The 22,700-nt window shown below is 44.8% G+C and overlaps 1 protein-coding gene across 2 annotated transcripts in view; it reads right to left on the bottom strand.

Moving 5' to 3' along the window:
- PRDM16 (PR/SET domain 16) overlaps nt 1–22,700 on the bottom strand; it is an 895,576-nt gene that overhangs the window by 546,247 nt on the left and 326,629 nt on the right. The gene's annotated exons all lie outside the window — the stretch shown is intronic.

Raw genomic sequence — 22,700 nt, 5'->3', positions numbered from 1 at the left:
AATGTTTACACTATATACACTGTCAGCTAGCACATTTGCTTATTTCCGATTCTGACGAAAGAAGGGCAACCTTCGACAGCTAATCAAGCAATGTATTAAGTTATGTCCAATAAAAAAGGTATCATCTATTTTCTTTTCCATGTTTTTATTTTGTTTGATTTCTATTGATTACCTAAAAAGACATTGAAATGTCATTTGTTTATGACGATATTTGACGCTGTGAGCAGGATACGCTATTATTCTGTTATTTGGAGCTTAAGTAGAATCTGATAGATGGGGATGTAGTCTAATGGTTAGTGCATCAGGCTTTGATCCTGGCAACCTGGGTTTGATTCCACTGCAGCTCCTTGTCACCCTCCATTGCCCCGGGTACAAAAACTTAGATTGTGAGCCCTCTAGGCAGAGAGAAAGTACCTGCATATAATATGTACAACACTGTGTACATCTAGTAACGCTATAGAAATGAGTAATAGTAGGGGTGGATTTGCCTTTTATGTGACTTAGGGACTGATTGGCAGGGCGATGGTAGTAGGCTGTATCTGTGATTAAGAAAAAATTATGTATGTTTTGATTCCTCTTAGTATATTAATTCAAAAGGAGTGAAGCCTGTGAAACTGGGATTCCCTTAATCAGTGGGAATTGGATTAGAGATTCAAGTGTTTGTATTGCTAAATAATTTCTGGTTTTAAAAGAGAGAAAAAATGAAATCAGGTGTATTATTTCCACTAATATTGGACAATAAGTATGTTTCCAACGAAATTGATTGACTATGCACCGTCTTGGGTTTGAAGACGCCAACCAGACGATCAATGTAGAATAATGATTCAGATAAATAATAACTGGGGATAATCAGGTTAATACCACTTTTTCTTTGTTTACTGTTGTTTAATTGATCTCCTTGTCTTGTTTCACTCTCCCTATTTACTTTGTGGTCTAAGAAAGAGAAAGATTGTATATAATCCATTTATCTAGTTGAGATTGTTTTCCTCTAATATTGTATTAATGTACAGTCATCTCTGTATTACTGTTTGCAAGTGACCCTTGTAAAATGAAAAATTATAAATAAATAATTAAAAAAATTATGTATGTTTCGTCTTGTGACCTGCTTTCATTCAAGTGGAATATAAATAAATAAACATACATGTATGTTTTTAAGTATGAGAACTTAAGCCAGCCATAGGGCCAGTGTTAGGGGGTGGCAACTAAGGCAATTGCCCTAGGTTCCCTTGCCACAGAGAGCCATAAGCCTGCCTCAATCTGAAGGATGCATAGCTTGAAGGTGAGCTTTGGGGACCCCTCCCTTGTTTCTGCCCTGGGCACCCACATGTCTTACACCAGCCCTGTATAGAGCTGCTGTAAATGTTTGCACCTAGATTGGGGATGTATGCACACAGGTGGCAAGTCTATAAATTGTTACCTCAGTTTAGGTACCTCAATGCCATGCACTTAGCACCAACTCCATAATGGCATCTTGGCACCACGATTCCATTATAGAATACTAGTGTAAATCAGCATGGGTGCAGCCATGTTTAGGTGTGCCCTTTTACATGGCAGGCCTAAGTTGGCGCCCTTAAGTGTGTCAAGTGAAGTGTGTGATTTAATAGTTTCATAGTTTACACCACTTGATATACCACTCTTTAAGTAGACCAGAGTGGTTTACAATTTAAAATAAAAATAGAAAAGAATGCCAATCAATGAGACAGGCCCATGCTCCACCCATGTGTACCCACCCCTTACATGTAGCCACTATGGTACATAGGTCCCTCCCTTGTCTGATGTAACTTGTGCGAGGGTGGGACACAGGGAGGGAAGGCCCGAAGAAAGGCAATCTGCAGATTGCCGCTGCTGCACTTCTTTCACATGGAGCGAGGTCGAGGTGAAGCACTATGATTTGAATTCAGGGGGGCCCGGCCCGGTGGTGGACGGAAGGGGGCGGCGATGACGATGACCTCGGGGGGGGGGGGGGGAGCCTGGGGGAGGCCTTGCCCCGGGCCCGGCCCAGTCTCTCGGCGGCCCTGAGAAGAAGGAATGGACCCAGCTGTTATGTCTCTCTGAAATCTTACAAAGGGTTGAACGCCTGATGGAAAAGATGATGTAAAAACAGAAGAACACAGTCTTCACAAATTCAGAATCACAAAGAACACAGCGAAGATGACACAAGGATATAGATGCTGCTAATATACTTTTCCATTGTCCATTAGGCATATTAATGCCTTTATCATTATTGTTTTTTGGATATGCATTTTTTATGTGCCTACCTATTTATTTTGATGAAACATTATAAGCGTAAGGATAAATCTACCTACATATGTGACGATTATTTCTTGAACATTACTTATTTTTGTGTCATTTTTGTTTCTAAGCAATATTCACATTTTAATATTTTCTTTATTTTTCTTATTATCTCCTATAGGTTTTGATCTGTGTATTACATTTCTATACTGTTTATATATTTTTAAATTTTACAATATGTTGTATGCTTTTGTCTTAATGTAAGATTTTTGTAAAAAAAAAAATATATATATATATAGTGTGTATTTAATATTTATGATTTGTGTAAGTAGTTATATATTTATTTGGTTGTGTCTTTGTTTAGTTTTATTTGCTTATATATGTATAAACATGCTTTTTTATGTGTTTTAATTTACATCATAAAGACTTCTGAGGCAGGTCGGTTGGCCAAAACATGGCCATGTTTGATGGAAAAGACATGTTTTTAGAGCAGACTTAAAATTCTTGAAAGATAATTCTGTATGATGCTCAGGGGAGTGAATTCCAAAACAAGGGGGCCATGAAGAAAAAAGGATGTCGTCTGGTAGATTCCAGCTTAGCAGATTTGGGCTAGGAATACCAAGATGGTGATCATTGATAGAATGAGAAGATGGGGAGGAGAATGGGAATGGTAAGGGTGCCAGATAGTTGGAAGACCAATCCTGGTGGAGCCATAAAAGTGAGAGTTAATAGTTTTAAACACTATGCACTGCTCAATATGGATCCAATTGATGCTTTGAAGTAGCGGAGAGACGTGGAGGGGCATTTTCGAAAGAAATGTCTAAGTTGAATTTGGACGTCTTTGTACAAACATCCAATTCGGAGGCGGGGAAAAGGTCATTTTTGAAAAAAGATGGACGCCCATCTTTCGTTTTGAAAATACCAGGACGTCCCTGGATTTGGACATCCTTAGATTTGGATGTCTTTGATTGTCAAGCGATTTTCAAAACCAAAGACGTCCAAGTCTAAAACGTCCAAATGCAAGCCATTTAGAATGTGGGAGGAGCCAGCATTTGTGGTACACTGGTCCCCCTGCACATGCCAGGACAACAATTGGGCACACTAGGGGGCACTGAGGTGGACTCATAAAATGCTCCGAGGTACATAGCTCCCTTACCTTGTGTGCTGAGCCCCCAAAACCCCTACCCCCCAACTGTACACCACTACCATAGCCTTACGGGTGAAGGGGGGCACCTATATGTGGGTACAGTGTGTTTCTGGTGGGTTTGGAGGGCTCGCTGTTTCCTCCACAAATGTAACAGGTAGGGGGGTATGGGCCTGGGTCCCACCTGTCTGAAGTGCACTGCCACACAATAAAACGCTCCAGAGACCTGCATACGCTGTCATGGACCTGAGTATGACATCTGCAGGCTGGCGTAGAGGTTGGCACGTAATATTTTTAATGATGATATTTGAGGGTGGGAGGGGGTTAGTGACCACTGGGGGAGTAAGGGGAGGTCATTCCCGAGCCCCTCCAGTGGTCATCTGGTCATTTCGGGCACCTTTTTTGTGCCTTATTCGTAATAAAAATAGGTCCGGGTGAAAACGTCCAAGTTTTAGTTTTGGACGTCTCTGCTTTTTTCCATTATGGCTTAAAGACGTCCAAGTCCTTAGGAATGCTCAAGTCCGCGTTCACCATGCCTCTGATACGCCCCCCTCAGATTTGGACGGATATTTGTGACCTGGATTGGCCACTGTTGGAAACAGGATGCTGGGCTTGATGGACCTTTGGTCTGTCCCAGTATGGCAATACTTATGTACTAATTAGTACTCATTTTTTTATTAATAGAATTTAGTCCTATACGAACAGTACCTGCCTTTACTGTTGTAGCTATCAAAGATAGAAATGTACCCTATTCATGGAATCTCTCTGTCCATAGCAGCCTATTAATTCTTTTCATCAAACCACCACCTCCCTTCTTCAAAATGCCACACTTCACCAATGCTCTCAGTCACATTCTCTATTGGTTATGTCAACGCTAGAATCCACAATTTGAAGTTTTAAAACGGTATTCTTAACAAAAGCAACCAGGCATGACAACTCTTATGACCCTTCCTCAAAGAACGTGCAAACTCCTTGAACAAGTTTATAAGAATCTTTCTGTGAATCATCAAGAAAGCTCAAAATTGTTGAATTATTCTAGTGAACTTTCTGCAGATCCATGGAAAATCTGAAAATTATGTGAAAACCCCGGGCCAAATGATTTGAGTTTGGCCCGGGTTTTCAACACATCTCTACTTCCCTCTTCCTATGACCCACTTATCCCTAAAAGTGTCCACGGACAGATTGCTCCTTTAAGGTTTTAGGCTGAATATTTTCATGGTCTTTCATAGACCTATGCATTCATTAAAATCCAAGCATGCCATCCTTGGACTCTGAAAGCTTAAATACTTCCTTGTTTCCTGGGAAACTGGATCACAGCCAATGAGAGCATACCTAGCATAGACTAAGTATCTTCAGTAGTCTTGAACAGCACTCAAAGAAACTACTCACACAGTGTTTCAATACATGTATAGTACCTGTGAATACTATGAACCTATCTTAGCAGCATATTGCAGTTAAGAGGTTTTCCCTTGGCCCTGCAAAGGAAGAACAGCCATCCAGTCTCCCTCAAGAGCCATGGTAGATCCCATTTCAATCCAATTTAAGCAAATAAAAGGATACTCAACTCTCATACCAAGCCACTGTTATTTTATAGCAGCCAAACTGTGAGTTAGGGGCATGTTTATTAAGGTGTGATAAGATGCACTAGGTGTAAAAACCTAAGTGCAAAACATAAGGCAATGCCTAATCTGTAAATGTAGAGGGTGTACCCAGTATCTGCCACTGCATGTAGTGCACAGGGTAGACACCTGCGGCATGAGGCTATGTTACGTGCCCTGGCAGATAGCTCTGGTATACCTACAGTATCTGCCACTGCATGTAACATGGGTCCCAGTGCTACCTCAAGTTTCCCCCCCCAAAAATGATTGAGCTATGAAGGTGGATCAACCTTCTACCACTACTTCCCTTCAGATCCCTCCAACTCTCTGATTACCATGGAATATGCTTCCGCGCCCCCCCCCCCAAACATCCAATCCTCCCTGATTCCCCCCCCCCCCCAGCAGAGGCTGTCCAATATCAGAATCCCACCAAGCAGATTTGCCTCCAACATCAGACCCCATGCTGCTGGAGCAGATCCTACTTCTTGGAGCAGACATTGGAGCCTCCCTCACCCCAAGTTCCCCTGGAACTTACCAGGACATTCCCTGGTAGCCTAGTGGCATGGGGTGAGAGTAGTACCCTTCTAGTCCCAGCTTCAAAATGTTGCATATGACCCCTTCCATTAGTCTCTCAATGTGTGTGTGTGTGTGTGTGTGTGTGGGGGGGGGGGGTCATCATTCCATATAAGGAGTGACTGTTCTTATATAGAAAGATGACCCCCTAGCAGTAGTACTGGGACTATTATTAAAGATCATTGACCTGGTGAGTCCCTGATGGGGGTGGCCTGCTGTTTGGAAGAGCTGATGTTGGTGGGTTTTATTGTTGAGGAGGGCATGTGTTGTGGGGGATTAAGGTGTTGGAGGGGATGGGAGGCAGTTGACCCACCATTACTGTGACAGCTGGTTTCTATAGTTTTGGACAGTTAGGGTAGTGGCCCGTGCTATCGGACTACAGTACTATGGCTGCACCTAACGATATCTGTTGAGGTGGTATTAAGTGCAGCAATGCTAGCAACATCATGACAGCTAGTGCATGGCTCCAACCCATGCACTAACTGGCACAGTTAGCCACTTCCAGGGCTTTTTTTGAGGGGGTACTTGGGGGTACTGAGTACCGGCACCTTTTCCATTGTCTGCTAAATTTGACCCATGGACCCCAAGTTTTAATGAAAGAGCTCAGGCTCTACACACCAATTCTGCCTTGTCATAGATTCTGTGACTGGTTGCAGGAGGCCTGGCTATTTTGGGATGAGTCCCTCAGTGATCACTCCACCCTTGAAGCGTGGCCTAGCATTTGAGTACCGGCACCTTTTTTGCTAGAAAAAAATGCACTGGCCACTTCTCTACTCTGCACCTGTTAGGACTGTGGCCCGCTCCTACCCATGTTAAACAGCTTACATGCTGGCCAGTTTTAACTCATGGTTTACCACACAGTAAAATCTGTGTTAGCTGCTTAATGGGAGCTCAGGAGCTATGGGTAAGTTTTAGTCATTAGGTCAGGGAGTTTCCATGGGCCATTGTTCTAACCATTGTACGGAATTGCTAATGACCTCATTGTAATACAAACAATCTCATTAGCATAAGACTTTGGTCACCGCTTCTGTGCACGATAAAGCAGTGACCAAAAGCCTCTCAGGCAGATGATCAAAAGCAAACGCCGGCGCTAGAGGCTGCTAGCGCCATACTAGCGCCGGCGTTTGCTACCGCCCCATGATTAGAGCCCTCAAGCGCGTGAAACAACGCACTCGAGGGCTCTTTGCGCAAGTAGAATGCTTAGAATGCTAATGCATGCTAAACAGGGCTTAGCGCATTCATCGCCAATGATCAGCAGTCAGCACACCAAAATTTGGGTCGCTGGCTGCTGCAAACCCTACGCCAGCTCCGAGCTGGCGTTAGGGTTTGCAGATCATTGGGGAGGAATGGTGAGCCCTGTCCAGCATGCAGTTGCATGCTGGCAGGCCCCCATTCCCCCCCCAAAGCAAACCTGCCAACAGTCTGTGCATTAGTAACAAAAAAAAAAAAAAGAAGAGAGCTTCATTTAGATTGGCTAAAACAAGTCTAAATGAAATGTTGCAAGCCCCATTTGCTTTGAGCTTCAGGCCCTTAGTCTTTAAACCAATTCTTGGCTATTTTATAACAATTCTACCAGAGTAATGCCAAATCATAAAAGATAACTGTGGTTTCATGCAGTGGCATTGTGAGGGCAGCTGACACCCGGGGCGGGTCGCCGCTGCGCACCCCCCCCCGGGTGCAGCGCGGCGCACCCTCCCCCCTCCGGAGCACACCCCCCCCCCCCCCCCCCGCGAACATACCTGGAAGGCAGTGAGGGGCGGGCGGGAGAGCCAATCCGCCGAGTGCACGCTGCTGGAGGTTGTTGGCACCTCGCTGGTTCCCTGCTCTCTCTGCCCCGGAACAGGTTCCGGGGCAGAGAGAGCAAGGAACCAGAGAGGCGCCAACACCCTCCAGCGGCGTGCACCCGGGGCGGACCGCCCCACTGCCCCCCCTTCCTACGCCACTGGTTTCATGATACATAAACATTGCTGCCAAGTTGCCAACTTCCAGGATGGAGACCTTTTGGCTAGTCCTGGTTTAAAACTTATATCCCAAGGCAGTGCAGAATTGTAGTCCCTGATTCTACCCATTGAAATCAATAAATCATTTTAAAGGTAAAGAAAATCATATATTAATTGCAAAACACTTTTTCTGTCCATAGAAATGTTTATTTAAGGTAGAAAATAACCAGACTAGACACATGTTAGAGTTGTAGATTAGATGGAAAGCGTGCGGATTACTCTTAAACTGGAGATTCTACAGAAAAAGGTTTCCCCAACTTTTCCGGGGTGCTTAGTGGAAATGTTTCATTAACACATCTGCCTCAAAACATCAGTGATCATCTTGGAAACTTAGACCATTATTCCTAAAAATAACCTTTCCAATGTACTTATATAATTAACTATAATTAGCATGCTTGCATGATCATTTTTTCAACATAGATCTTTGACAAAAGAGCAATTCCTTTAGCAGGGGACACCAAATCTAGATAGTTCAGGTTTACAAAAGAGGTTACTTCCTTTGCATTGCCTCTAAGTCTCCCTTTTGGAAATCTTTAAACTCAATTTAAACATTCAACAGCTACAATGCCAATTTTACTATGATAAACATGTCTTCCCTTTTGAGGAACTGATTTTTCTTTTCACTACTAATGCATCTTCAAAGCCAGGAAGTTGTTGTGAAAATGCAAAACATGACCCCCCCCCCCTTTTTTTTTGGGGGGGGGGGGTAAATGCCAGAAGAAAGAGATCAGGTCCAGAAAACCAAACATCCTATAGACCATTTTGACTACATGCTAAAAGTAATATAATAGTATGAATGAAGTTGAAGACAGAATCCAGAAACTTTTGTAGCTTTGACAGTTAATAATGCCATGTCATCATTAAGTCCAATTACATGAACCTGCAAAGGGAAGCTCCCTGGGTATGCCAAGGGGGGAAAAAAGAAGAAGAAAAAATATTTTCCATAGTTTGCAAAGTCTGCATTCCATTATTCTAGAGATTAATAATGATGCTGTTTCAAGTTGTTGGCAAATGAAAATGAGCACAAAAAATACAAAGGGGGCGGGGCCTTTGACAAAGGTACGCTGAAAAATGGCCTGCGGTAGTGTAGACGCGTGTTTTGGGCGTGCGCAGAATCATTTTTTAGCGCACCGGTAAAAAATGCCTTTTTAAAATTTTTGCCAAAAATGGATGTGCGGCAAAATGAAAATTGCCGCATGCCCATTATGGGTCTGAGACCTTACTGCCAGCCATTGACCTAGTGGTAAGGAGGGGCATAATCAAAAGGCACCGGAGAAATAGCTGGCCGACCATCTCCAGCGCTGGAGCCGCAAGCAGGCGTATTTTCGAAAAAGATGGCCGGCCATCTTTTTCTTCGCTAATACGGTTGGGCCTGGCCAAATGTCAGAGTTCGCCGGGGTTGAGATGGCCGGCCTCGGTTTTTGGCCATAATGGAAAAAAATGTCGGCGATCTCAAACCCGGCCAAATCCAAGGCATTTGGTCGTGGGAGGAGCCAGCATTTGTAGTGCACTGGTCCCCCTGACATGCCAGGACACCAACGGGCACCCTAGGGGGCACTTCTAAAAATTAAAAAAAAAAGCTCCCAGGTGCATAGCTCCCTTCCCTTGGCTGTTTTGCCCCCCAACCCCCCCCCCAAACCCACTCCACACAAATCTACACCATTATCATAGCCCTAAGGGGTGAAGGGGGCACCAACATGTGGGTACAGTGGGTTTTGGGTGGGTTTTGGAGGGCTCCCATTTACCACCACAAGTGGAACAGGTAGGGGGGGATGGGCCTAGGTCCACCTGTCTGAAGTGCACTGCACCCACTACAAACTGCTCCAGGGACTTGCATACTGCTATCAGGGAGCTGGGTATGTCATTTGAGGCTGGCATAGAGGCTGGCAAAAAAGGGGTTTTTTTTGTTTTTTTGTTTGGGTGGGAGGGGGTTGGTGACCACTGGGGGAGTAAGGGGAGGTCATCCCTGATTCCCTTCGGTGGTCATTTGGTCAATTGGGGCCCCTTTTTGAAGCTTGGTCATGAAAAAATAAGGATCAAGTAAAGCCGGCGAAATGCTCGTCAAGCCTGGCTTTTTTTTCCATTATCAGGCGAAGCCGGCCATCTCATGAGCACGCCCTCATCCCACCTCCGTCCCGCCTTCACTACCCCACCGACACGCCTCCTTGATGTTTCGTTGGCTACATGACGGAAAGCAGTTGAACCCGGCCCAAATTGGCTTTCAATTATACCAATTTGGCCGGGTTCAGGAGATCGCCGGCCATCTCCCGATTTGTGTCGGAAGATGGCTGGCGATCGCTTTTGAAAATAAGCATGAAGGTCTCATGCGGTAACCAGGTGGTAATGGTCTACACATGTAAAATGCTGATTACCGACCACGCACCAGAAAAGAAATTTTTTTTCCGGTGCATGTAGCAGACGCGCGTCAAAAATGAAATTACCGCAAAGGCCACAAGGTAGCCAGGTGGTAACTCAAAATTGACATGTGTTGGGTGCTCGCAGGCCTACGCGGCTTAGTAAAAGGGCCCCAAAGTTTTGTAGGTTTTTTTGTGTGTGCAACAACGAGTGCACTTTTTTAAATCATCGTGCACCTATTCACAAGGAACACGTGCCATTCACAAAAGTGTGCACTCTTTCCAGATAGTGTGCCATTATAGAACTATCGCACACATGCTCACTATCAGGAAAGGATACGAACTCTTCGTGAACAATGCACACACTTTCCACAAGAGCACACGCCCTTAATGACATTGCTCCTATAATGACAAAATTAAAAAAAATAAATAAATAACATTCCCAGAAATTACTTGGGAAACAACTTCAAAACAAATGTTTTCTGGCTACCCATCATTAGAGTCTAACACAGCAAACTGTCATCAGCAACCTAAAGAAAACCATAAGGATCTAAATAATAGTGGCTCCGAATCTTTATATTTTAGCAGTAAAATGAGCTGATTATTTACGGGCTGGGTTATTGAGGAAGGGTAGCCATTTTACTACCATTATCACTTTACTTCTTGCAAAGTGACCAACAATGTACTTTATTGATTTTTCGTGTGTGTGTTTCCGTGTGTAAAGCTGCAATCTGGAAGATCCGGGGCTCATGGGTCCTTTTACCAAGCTGCGTTAGGGACAGGGGCCATTTTCCCCGCATGTCAGGGCACTTTTTACCGCAGCGAGTAAAAAGCCCCTAGACAAACATGGCCATGTGGTAAGAGAACTCTTACTGTGTGGCCATGCGGCAGGGAGTCCTTACTGCCACCTGGTGAGTTGGCGATAAGAGCTCCCGCTGTAACCCAACAGCAACTGGGCAGTGCTCAGTAATGGCCAATTACCACCGGGTTACCACTGTGAAAGCTGTTTCTGGAGATTTTCTTCCTCCCCTCCCCCCCCACGGAAATGGCACATGCTTGGGGTGGAGCTACCACCGGCGGCTGCGTAGGGCCGGTGGTAGATCCAATTGAGTGTTCAGTAACCCTGTGCTGGGCTTACCAACGCTTTGTAAAAGACCCCCCTGAATGTTTAAAGCAACGTATAAAAATGAGACCTTTAAGTAAGACTGTAAAAAAAAAGGCCAGAAACTGATCTCTGTGATGTCAGTACTTTTTTGCACTATAAATAACTGTTCTCCTCAAAGGTAGTTAATGTTTGTTTCACAAATATGAGAAGCATCTATTTAAACTTCAAACTATTGCAAGTGCGGGATATGTATTAGGTGATTTCCTTTGGAATGAAAAGGGTGATTTTAATGAAAATTCCCTGTTTCATTTTAATTATTTTGATGACAAAAGGAAAGACAAAATATATTTGTTTTGATTTTCTTTCATTTTCAAAACTGTCCCAGCCAGTTCCACTCCTCTCTCCCCTGAAGCTTGTAGTCAGCCCATGAGGAAGACCTTTCAGAGGGAGGACCAGCAGGACCATTTGGCCTTGGCCTCACACAGGAAAAGGGCCTCCATTTGGGAAAACTTATTTAATACTAGTAAAAAAGGCCCGTTTCTGAGCAAATGAAACGGGCGCTAGCAAGGTTTTCGTCGCCAACACCCCCCCCCCTCCCTGCCCAACCCCTTCGTTGTTGTGCCATTGCTCCGCCCTCAACGTCATGACATTTGATGCAAGGGCGGGGCCCGGAGCGATTTCCCAACACCCCCCCCGCCTCCCTCCCTGTCAACCCCTTCGTTGTTCTGCCATCAAGGTTTTCATCGCCAACACCCCCCCTCCCTGCCTCCCTCCCTCCCTCCCTGCCTGCCTGCCAACCCCTTCGTTGTTCTGCCATTGCTCCGCCTTCAACGTCATGACGTTTGATGCAAGGGCGGGGCCCGGAGCGATTTCCCAACACCCCCCCTCCTTGCCTCCCTCCCTGCCAACCCCTTCGTTGTTCTGCCATTGCTCCGCCCTCGAGGGCGGGGCCCGGAGCGATTTCGGTGGCTTCACCACCACGAACCTTTGAATCCTGTTTGAAGGAAGTCAGTGGCTTGGCTTCACTGACGTCACTGTCTTCAGAATGTTGAGGGTGAGTTTTATATATATATATATATTTTTAAACTGATCACAATGAATTCCGCTACTGGATTTTTCCTTAATTATAAACAAATTTGCACACTTCACAGGTAGAAGTCTGCCTTAACTTCTTCTATATCTGTTTAAATTATGGTTCCAAGCCTGTGCATCTGTGATTCATTGAAGAGCCCTGTCCACGGGACCCCCCTTCAGTCCCTCCATCTCCATCTTAACCCTATCCATTGGTTTTCAAGAGACAGGACTGACCCCTAAGCATTCATACCTTACTGGTGCCTTTAGAAACAGCGGGTGAATGCTTCCACGACAATCAAACAAACAAGCAAGAAAAGTGGAAGGGAAGGTTCCAAGAACTTTCAGAAGTCCAATATCTTCCAAATAAAAGTTTATGCTTCAAAAAAGTCACATGCAATGTCCAGACCCAACACAGACCGCGTTTCGATAGTATGCCTTGCTCAGGGGTCTCAATTCACCATGGACGTGGAAACAATATGGAGAATAATCGCAACAGCATGAAAAAACATTCACATAACAGTAGCAGCACAGTGTGTCTGTCGCACTGGAGTCTTCATCAATAAACTCTATTCAAGCGATTGAAGTTTCCTCATTTGTTCCTGGTTTGTTTGGTCTATTTGCCACTGTTTGCTTGTATCTGTTTATTGGTCGTGAGATGTCAGCGTTCCTTCACCTCGGTGGACTTTTGCAGGCATCATTCTGAATATTTTCTATATTGCAACCATTCAGCAAAATTTCAAAATGGTGTTGGCCTCAAGTTCACTGGTTCAATTATAAGAAACAGCATTAATGGGGAAGTAACAGTTGGGGGCCTGCCCTTTGAGGACCTGTAGTTAGGGTAAGAGGAATTCAAGGGGGTTCAGTGGGGGGGGGGGGGGTATTTGGGATTACCAGGGTGTCACAGTGCCAATAAATTTTTGTTGGTCAGATCTGGCAGACAAGGCCCCAGCCAAGTCCTTATTTCATTTTGTTTTACTCTTTCTTTCTTGATAAACAGAACAAAATAACCACAAATGCAAAAAAAGAAAAAAAGAAAAACTAATAAAGAAAAATAAATGAAACTTTCCTCCACTGATATCTGTGTGTATTATTATACCACAGAACTCTATGAACACCAACACATTTTTTGGCAACCCTCCTCCCTCCCCTCCCCCCCCATAAAAAAACTCAACCAAAAACATCTCTGTCAAACAGCTTAACATCTACTAAAAACCTTAACACTGCTATTCCATTTTTCTCAAGCTCACCCCATCCAGACTGCTTTGTGTCTTTTTTCGGAGATGAGCCATTGTATTCCTCAAGTAAAAAGCCTTGACAAGAGGGCCAGTCAAGAGGTGGCAGGAGAGAAGACAAAACAGCAACCAAACCCTTTTCTCTTAACTATCACATTCAAACCAGGCACTGACTCATTGGGAGGAAGGGGGCTTAGCTGCTCTTCCGCTCCACTCCACTCCTGAGGAGCAAACCTTCTTCAAGTTTAAGGCAGTTCACCACTTATGGTCATTTACAGCTTACATCTCTGCAAATCCAAAAGGTGTCTGTTGAAAAAAAAAAAGAGGGAACTAGCCAGGCATCTTAATCCCCCTGTTCATTCATGCTCTTCATAATGCTCTTTCAGGCCTCTGCTGAGAGCCTGGGCTGATAAATTAGTCTGGAGAGAAACAAGGCAGATTCTGCTTGTAAAAGGTCATTCCAACTTTGTTCTGGGTGAGGGTTTATCTTGACTACAGCTGCAACAGACAATGCCCCAGGCCTAAATGGCAGAAATCCTAGCTCTACTCATGAAATTACTCTGCTGATAAGGTAGAATGGACTTCAGTAAGAACTAAATGGGAAGGAAAGGGATGTAGGTATTTGTGAACGTGATTGAATAGGGATGACACAATAAGATCATGCACTCGGTTAAACCAAAGGATTGCCTTGATGTTATCACAGAAATGGGGAAAAAAACGATACTCCTTCCAATCAGATACATAAAAGATAATGTGTTTGCACTATAAAAACATTTTTTTTACTTTCAAGGATTATCGTTAGAAGCAAATCATTCAATCTTCAAATCATTGCTCAAAGCCCACCTCTTCAATGTCGCTTTCGGCACCTAATCACAACACCTCTACTCAGGAAATCTAGACTACCCCAACTTGACATTTCGTCCTTTAGATTGTAAGCTCTTCTGAGCAGGGACCGTCCTTAGTTATTAATTTGTACAGCGCTGCGTAACCCTAGTAGTGCTCTAGAAATGTTAAGTAGTAGTAGTAGTAGGTTATCGTTAGAAGCAATGGTATTTTTCTGCAGTATAAGGGTTGTAAAATACAAGAAGTATTCAGGATGGTTTTCAGGAGCTAAATTGTTGTCGAATATATTTTGCAGTTGTCTGGGTTTACTTTGCAGGTGCATTAACAGTCTACAATGTCGTTCGAGCAGAAGATTTTCATTTGCCAAGTTAGAAGTGAGCTAGAAAGGAATGGTTAGTCTCAAGTTTAAACAGCTGCGCATTCTCTGCCCTGTGGTGTGTGTATAAAATTGATTTTTCTTCTCAGACAGACACCTCTCCTTTATTTGTATGGCAACCACTTCAGTGTGCATGCCTGAGATCAGTGTAAACACATTACCTGGTCCTGCGGGACGTTATTACTAGCCTGGAACCTAATTACACTAACCAGCATCCACTTAGCTCGGAGCCTCAAATGATCCCGTTATCTGTTTGCTTCCAGAAGGAGAGAGCACGGGAAGGTGAGAAATGAAGGGGAAGAGACATGTAGATCAGCTCCATGGGCATTTTTGCAAGGGCAACAGGATACTAGGAACATATTTAGTCAGACAGTTTCTTGAAGTCGTGGTGGAAACATAGAAGCATAGAAAAATGAAGGCAGATAAAGACCATGCGGCCTATCCAGTCTGCCCATCCATGCCATCTATTCTCCCTATCACCCCCTTGCAGCTGTCTTCAATTCAGATACTGTTTTTGTCTCCACCACTTCCACTGGAGGCCATTCAACAGATTCACTACCCATTCTGTAAAGAAGTATTTCTTCAGGTTACTTCTGAGTCTATCCCCTTTCACCTTCATCCTGTGTCCTCTCGTTCCAGAGCTTCCTTTTAACTGAAAGAGACTTGCCTCCTGTGCTTTTATGCCAGGTAAGTTTTCATAAGTACATAAGTAATGCCACACTGGGAAAAGACCAAGGGTCCATCGAGCCTAGCATCCTGTCCACGACAGTGGCCAATCCAGGCCAAGAGCACCTGGCGAGCTTCCCAAACATACAAACATTCTATACATGCTATTCCTGGAATTGTGGATTTTTGCCAAGTCCATTTAGTAGTGGTTTATGGACTTGTCCTTTAGGAAACCATCTAACCCCTTTTTAAACTCTGCTAATCTAACCGCCTTCACCACGTTCTCCGCCAACGAATTCCAGAGTTTAATTATGCGTTGGGTGAAGAAAGATTTTCTCCGATTTGTTTTAAATTTACTACACTGTATTTTCATCGCATGCCCCCTAGTCCTAGTATTTTTGGAAAGCGTGAACAGAAGCATCACATCCACCTGTTCCACTCCACTCATTATTTTATATACCTCTATCATGTCTCCCCTCAGCCGTCTCTTCTCCAAGCTGAAAAGCCCTAGCCTCCTTAGTCTTTCTTCATAGGGAAGTCGTCCCATCCCCGCTATCATTTTAGTCGCCCTTCGCTGCATCTTTTCCAATTCTACTATATCTTTCTTGAGATGCGGCGACCAGAATTGAACACAAGTTTTTAAATGTCTCTCCCTCCCATCCCGTCTTTCTTCCAAAGTATACATATTGAGATCTTTAAGTCTGTCCCCATACATTTTATTATGAAGACCACTGACCATTTTAGTAGCCACCCTTTGCACCAACTCCATCCTGTTTATAGCTTTTTGAAGGTGCGGTCTCCAGAGTTATACGCAGTATTCTAAATGAGGTCTGACCAGAGTCTTATGCAGGGGCATCATCACCTCCTTTTTCCTACTGGCCATTCCTCTCCCTATGCACCCAAGTATCTCTCTAGCTTTTGCTGTCGCTTTTTCTATCTGTTTTGGTCACCGTAAGATCATCACATACGATCACTCCCAAGTCCCGCTCCTTTTTCATGCACAGCTCTTCACCCCCTAAACTATACCATTCCTTTGGATTTTTGCAGCCCAAATGCATGGCCCTGCATTTTTTTTAGCATTAAATCTAACCTTCCAAGTTCCAGTAATAGTACTGAAAGAGAATACTGAAGTATAAAAAAGGAAGATTGTGGACTTTGGGCCAAATTCTATAAATGATGACTTAAAAATTGGCACTGATAACAACACGATTAACGTGATTCTATAAACTATGCCTAAAGTTAGGTGTAGTTTATAGAATATACTTACACACCATTCTTATAACTAAAATTTAGGCACACCCATTTAGGCCACCTAAAACCAGGCCTAAATGCCTGCGCCAAAATAAGCGCAGGTCAGGTTTATTGTATAATAGTGAGCATAGGGCCCCTTTTACTAAGCGGCAGTAAGCCCAATGCTGCTCGCTAAACAGGAAGTACCACTGGGCTACCGCAGCAGCCCAGCGGTACTGCCTACCCCTAGCGTGTCATCATATCCAGCGCTACAAAAATATATTCATTTTTGTAACGATGGAGTGTACCCAGCAGTAATCACGCAGTAGCCCTTACTGCCAGCTCAATGGGTGGCGGTAAAGGCTCCCCCCAAAATCACCATGCAGCAAGTACTTTACTTGCCCCATGACCATTTCCTGCAGGAAAGAGAGACTTCCCTGTTACCTGCTGAGGTAAAAGGGGGCCTTGGCGTGCATGAAGAACACAAGCCGATGCGAGCGCAGGCCCCCTTTTGCCACAGCTTGATAAAAGGGGCTCATAGTTTTTTGAAACACCCACAACCAGCCCATCCAATGCCCATGGCCACACCCCTTTTTCAACTGTGCACATTAGAATTTACTTGCACCGCATTGTAGAATACGCCTAGGAAGTTGTGTGTGTGTAAATTCTAATTAAAGCCAATTAGTGCTGCTAATTGGTTAAATACCACTTATCAGTGGTGATTGGCTTGTTAATCAATTAAGTTGTGCGTGCAATTTGGTCATGTGGCCAAATTAGCATGCACAACTTAAGGCACCATATCAGTGCCAATAATTAATACTTAAACAATTAGCAGCACTAATTGGCTTTAATTAGAATTAATATGCATAACTTTCTATGCATATTCTATAATACGGTGCATGTAAATTCTAAAAGAGGGCATTGCCATGGACGTGGAATGGGTGGGTTGTGGACATTTCAAAAATCTATGCGCACTTTTATAGAATGCACCCAATCTGAGCTTAACTTAAGCAAAGGTATTTAGGCCTGGTTTTAGGTGGCCTAAATGGGTCTGCCTACATTTTAGCTGCAAGAACAGCACATGAGTGTATTCATAAACTAGGTGTAACTTTAGGTGTAGTTTACAGAATCACACTAACCATGTGGTTTTTCGGCGCCGATTTTTAAGGCTTCATATATAGAATTCTCCCCTTTGTGAATAAGGTTCACTCTTTCCACAGAGTGTCCACAATTTGTTGCTGTTGCCCCAAAATGAAAAAAAATATATATAAAACCATAAAAAATAGGTCTTTTACTGTCACTGTCTACTATGTCACAGGGCCATCAATCCTCATGGCTTCACCCTTAGCTACTTACATTTGCTCATCTTTCATACATATTCATAATTTATGCAGTGATTCAGAGTCAAAAGAAAAGTTTGGTTTCATGTTTATATTGAATGAAATTTTCCTTATTTCTGGACATTGTTTTGTTTGTTTATTTTACCTATTCATTCTCTGTAGGTGCAGTAGAACTTTTTAAGCAGCACAAAACCACCGAGGTGGAGAAGAACAGCAGTGTCCCACCAGTGATCTCAGGAGCAGAAGATGAGTGGGAACAGAATCTGGCTCTTCAAACAGCAGACTGAGGACATCCAATATTTGAAGTAAAGTTTTCTTCGTTTAACCAGTGGCGTCGAGAAGCTATATCTCATAGCTCACTTCAAAATGTTTTTTTCAAGACCAGAATGGTTCTCAACAAAAGACTCACTTCTGTACGCTTTGTTCACAAGTTTTCTGGACAAAGAACCAAGACACACGAAGAAGGCACTTTCAGTGCCGAAACAAGGTACCTTGTAGAGTCTTCCTTCAATAAAACTTTATTGGATGTCCTTGGTCTGTTTTTTGAAGAGTCAAATTCTGTTTCCACTCTTCTCCTGCTCCGTAGAACTTTTTAAAGCACACAAATTGATTGTATGAGTGATCAATGGTAGGTAAACACAGGTACAAGTGATTATTTGCATGCACTTTACATTTTTATTTTATCTATTTATTTATTAGAATTTATTTACTGCCTTTGTGAAGGAATTCACTGAAGGCAGTGTGCACAAGGTGCTTAAACCAACCGAGTGCGATCTTCAATAAATGAACACCTCTAATTGCCATAAAAATGACAAATAAATCTATGAAAAATGACAGCTCAACTTAAATTTACTCACCTCATGTTTGGATCAGAAAGGGCCTGGCAACATGACTGCCAATTGTTAAGGCATCTCCTTAGGAAATTTAAAAGACAATAGAAAGGCAGACTGACAGGAGGATGTGATAGTAGGGAGAGGTGGGAGGGTGGCAGATAGTGGAGAAACACTCTCCAATTTTATGGGGGGTCTTTTACAAAGCGTCGGAAAGCCCAATGTGGGCTTACTGAATGCTAAATTGGGACTACCACTTGCCCAACACGGCCGCCAGCGGTAGTTCCACCCTTAGCGCACGCCATTTCTAGGGGGAAAAGAAAACTCCTAGAAATGGCTTGCGCAACGGTAACCCGACGGTAATTGGGCATCGTCACACGTTTGCCCGGTTACTGCCGGGTTACCGCAGGAGCCCTTATTGCCACCTCAATGGGTGGCAGTAAGGGCTCCCCACCACATGGCCATGTTTGTCTGGGGGCTTTTTGCCCTGGAACGCATGAAAAACAGCCCCCGCCACTAGTGCAGGGCCCTTCTCCCCGCAGCTTGGTAAAAGGACTCCATACTGTGATGAATTCTGTATTCCTAAGAACCATAACTGTATAACCTTGTCCCCAGTGCTACTGACAAAATTCCCAGAGTCCTAAGTATGCCACATCTTTCCATGGCCGGCCAAGAAAGTCATATCCTTGCAGTCTGTACTGTGTTGTGGGCCTGGTTGAAACTTCCTGTCAAATGTTGTCGCTCGGTGTCATTGCAACATCTTTCCAGGTTTGTGACACCAAGTGCCTGTAATCTGTTTCTCACAAGCAGCATATCCAAGCTGTCTACTTGGCATTGTATTGTAGCTGCCAGGATGAGATAGGAGGACACAGGAAGAGTCTGCTTTTCATTTGTGGTCATCTTTCTGTCACCTTCTGCTGACTCGTGGTCCCCTTGAATGTACCTCTTACTATTTTCTCCTCCTGATGAAAGTAGAGGAGGAAGAGGAGAAGCAGAAGAAGAGGACAATATCTGGGAGAGGAAGAGGTAGCCCTTTTCCCCCAATGACCCGGGTAAGGAGGTCAGTGTAGCCTTGTAGCTAGAGCAGAAAGCAAAAACTGTTTGGTAATCTGAAATTCTACCCACTTCTTGCATTCAATGTTTGTTCAATTAGCCAGTCTCTTATCCTTATGAGAAAAGTGTATGATTGTGTAATTGTGTGTGTATGGGGGAGGGGGTGGTGATAGTGGGGTGGTAGTAGGGGAACAGATATCAACCAGGGTCTACTGTTTGAGATTACACCAGAAACCAGATGGTCTGGATGGGATGTACAGTCCTTATCTACTCATATTCAATGTTTATAAACTTAGGGATTGATATTCAAAGCGATTTAACTGGCCATAAATGCATTCTGACCGGTTAAATTGCTTATTTGGGGCTGATATTCAGTGGCACTAAACCAGTTAGTGGCACTGAATATCATCACAGACCGCTAAATTCAAAGCCAGCTATTTTGTGGGTGGTCCGGGGGTCGAGTCAGCACTTATGTGGTTATGTACTGACTAGCCGTTAAGCCCGTTAAAACGGGCGCGTATTGGAATGTTTTTTTCCCAAGGCCCCCCTCCCGTTGCAGCTGCAAGGCCCCCTGCCATCCTCCTTCCCTGCCAGCTCCAAGGACCCCTCTGTCCCTCCATCCCAGCTCCAAGGCTCCAGTCCTCCCCCCTTCCCAGCTGCAAGGCCCCCTGCCCGCCCTCCCTCCCTCCCTCCCTCCCAGTTCCAAGGCCCCAGGCCCTCCCCCCCAGCTCCCAAGGCCCCCTTCCCTCCCTCCCAGTTCCAAGGCCCCCTGCTCTCCCTCACAACTGTAAGGGGCCCCCTGCCTGCCTGCCCGCCCGCCCTCCCTCCCAGTTCCAAGGCCCCCCCCCGTGCCTTCTTCCCAGCCAGCTGGAAGGCCCCCTTTAGTCCAGCACTCCCAGCTCCAAGGCCCCCCCTCCTTCTGAGACCTCCCATGTCTCCCCCCCCCAAGGTAGCCGCTACCGCCCCCCCACCCCGGAGTCGCCCCAGCCCCCCCTTCACCCGGCCCGGGCCCTCTCTTCGTTATTCAACTTACAGCAGCGCCAAAACAGCAGCAAGCAGCAGCTCCCGTTGGCCTTCCTTCACTGCCTGTGCCTCGCCCTCGTCTGACGTCACGTCGGCGAGGGCGAGGCACAGGCAGGGAAGGAAGGCCGACGGGAGCTGAAGCTGAGCTGCTTGCTGCTGTTTTCGGCGCTGCTGTAAGTTGAATAACGAAGAGAGGGCCCGGGCCGGGTGAAGGGGGGGTGGTGGCGACTCCGGGGTGGGGGGTGGGGGCGGTAGCGGCTACCTTGGGGGGGGGAGCGGTAGCGACGTCAGCGGTTCCCTCCCTCCACTTCCGCGCAGTTTCCCTCTCTGTCCCACCCCCCTCCCCTCGTCATCACGTCTTGACGCGGGGGCGGGACAGAGAGGGAAGTCTCTACTGCGCATTTGCAAGTGAGTACGGTCACTTGCCTTTTATATGTTTGATATTCAGCACTTATGATCCTTTTACTAAGCCATGGTGAAAAGTGGGCTGCAGTAGCGTAGGTGCATGTTTTGTGCGCACGTTGGGCCAGTTTTTACCGCATCTGCAAAAAAGGCCTTTTTTTTAATGGGACGGGAAAAGAGCATGCGGTAAAACTGAAACCAACAAGCACCTAAAGCCGGCCTGAGCCCTTAATGCCACCCATTGATCTAGCAGCAAGGGCTCATGTGCTACACATGTGGTGACCGGTCGACACTCGCCAACTGCCAAATACCGCCGGAAACGCCTCACGTGGGAGGAAATTAAATAAATAAATCATCCGGGCATTATGAGTGCGCAGCAAATCTGAAATCACCACCAGAGGGGGGGGGGGGGCACAGTAGCCTGGCAGTAGTCTCATTTCGGTGTGCGCTGCACACATGTAGAGTCTAAAGCACCTTTATAAAAGGTCCCCTAAATTAATTGTTAAATCAGACCTCACAAAAGTCAGCCCTATCTTTATGCAGTGTTGCTTAGGTGGATAAGTGCTGAATATGGCACTTAACTACATAACAGATAACTGGCCACATAAACTTGAATATTCAATGCCAGTGTCCGGACACGGCCCAGCATTGAAAACCCAGGAATAATATCGCAGCATAATAATCGTTCACCAGCGCTAGCTGAATGTTGACCCCATAACCCCCCCCCCCCCCCCCCGCATTCTATATATGGTGCTTTGAGTTGCACGGGCAAATTGGACATACATCCAATTTGTGCATGCAACTTTTTAATTGATTAATGAGCCAATTCTTGGCACTAGTTGGCAATAATTAGAATTTACGCATGCATCTTGTTAGGTGTATTCTATAAAGAGGCGTGTATAAATTCTAGTGTTTGGATCGAAAAGGGGACATGGCCATGGGAGGAGCATGGGCGGGTCAGGGGCGTTCCTATAGAATTAACAGGATCTGCACCTAATTTACGCATGAGGATTTTCACCAGGCTTTCATTGGTGTAAATAGTCACACCTAAATGTAATCGTGGTTTATAGAAAAGCGCTAAGTGCTATTTATTTTGGCGCTATTTATAGAATCTAGTCTCTAAATGTATATTATAAACTTATTGGGACTTCCTAACTGTGACTTAACTCATTTTCTTGTTTAGTGTTCTTAAATGTGTGTGTGTGGTGATCTTAGGTCTGATAAAACCAACCGGAAGTTATTCGTTTACTCTAGGGAAGCAGGTCTTTTATTAACCTCTTACATGGATGAGCCATGCGCTGTCAGAGCATCTTATTCTGGTAAGAGTAACTTCACAAGAACTCTACTGATGTAAGCATAATGAGGCAAAGCTATGTACACTCAATACCAATCTGTTCATGGCTAACCATTTCTCAGCTGCAGTGACACCCGCTTTCAAGCATGTCAAGTCAGGTTTTGATTTCCCAACTCATACAGGTAGTGGAGGAGTGGCCTAGTGGTTAGGGTGGTGGACTCTGGTCCTGGGGAACTGAGGAACTGAGTTCGATTCCCACTTCAGGCACAGGCAGCTCCTTGTGACTCTGTATACAATATGTAAGCCGCATTGAGCCTGCCATGAGTGGGAA

Source organism: Microcaecilia unicolor, chromosome 13, assembly GCF_901765095.1.
Source record: "Microcaecilia unicolor chromosome 13, aMicUni1.1, whole genome shotgun sequence".
Lineage (NCBI taxonomy): Eukaryota > Metazoa > Chordata > Amphibia > Gymnophiona > Siphonopidae > Microcaecilia > Microcaecilia unicolor.
Note: the sequence above shows the minus strand (reverse complement) of the source record. Positions and strands in the feature narration are given on the sequence as shown.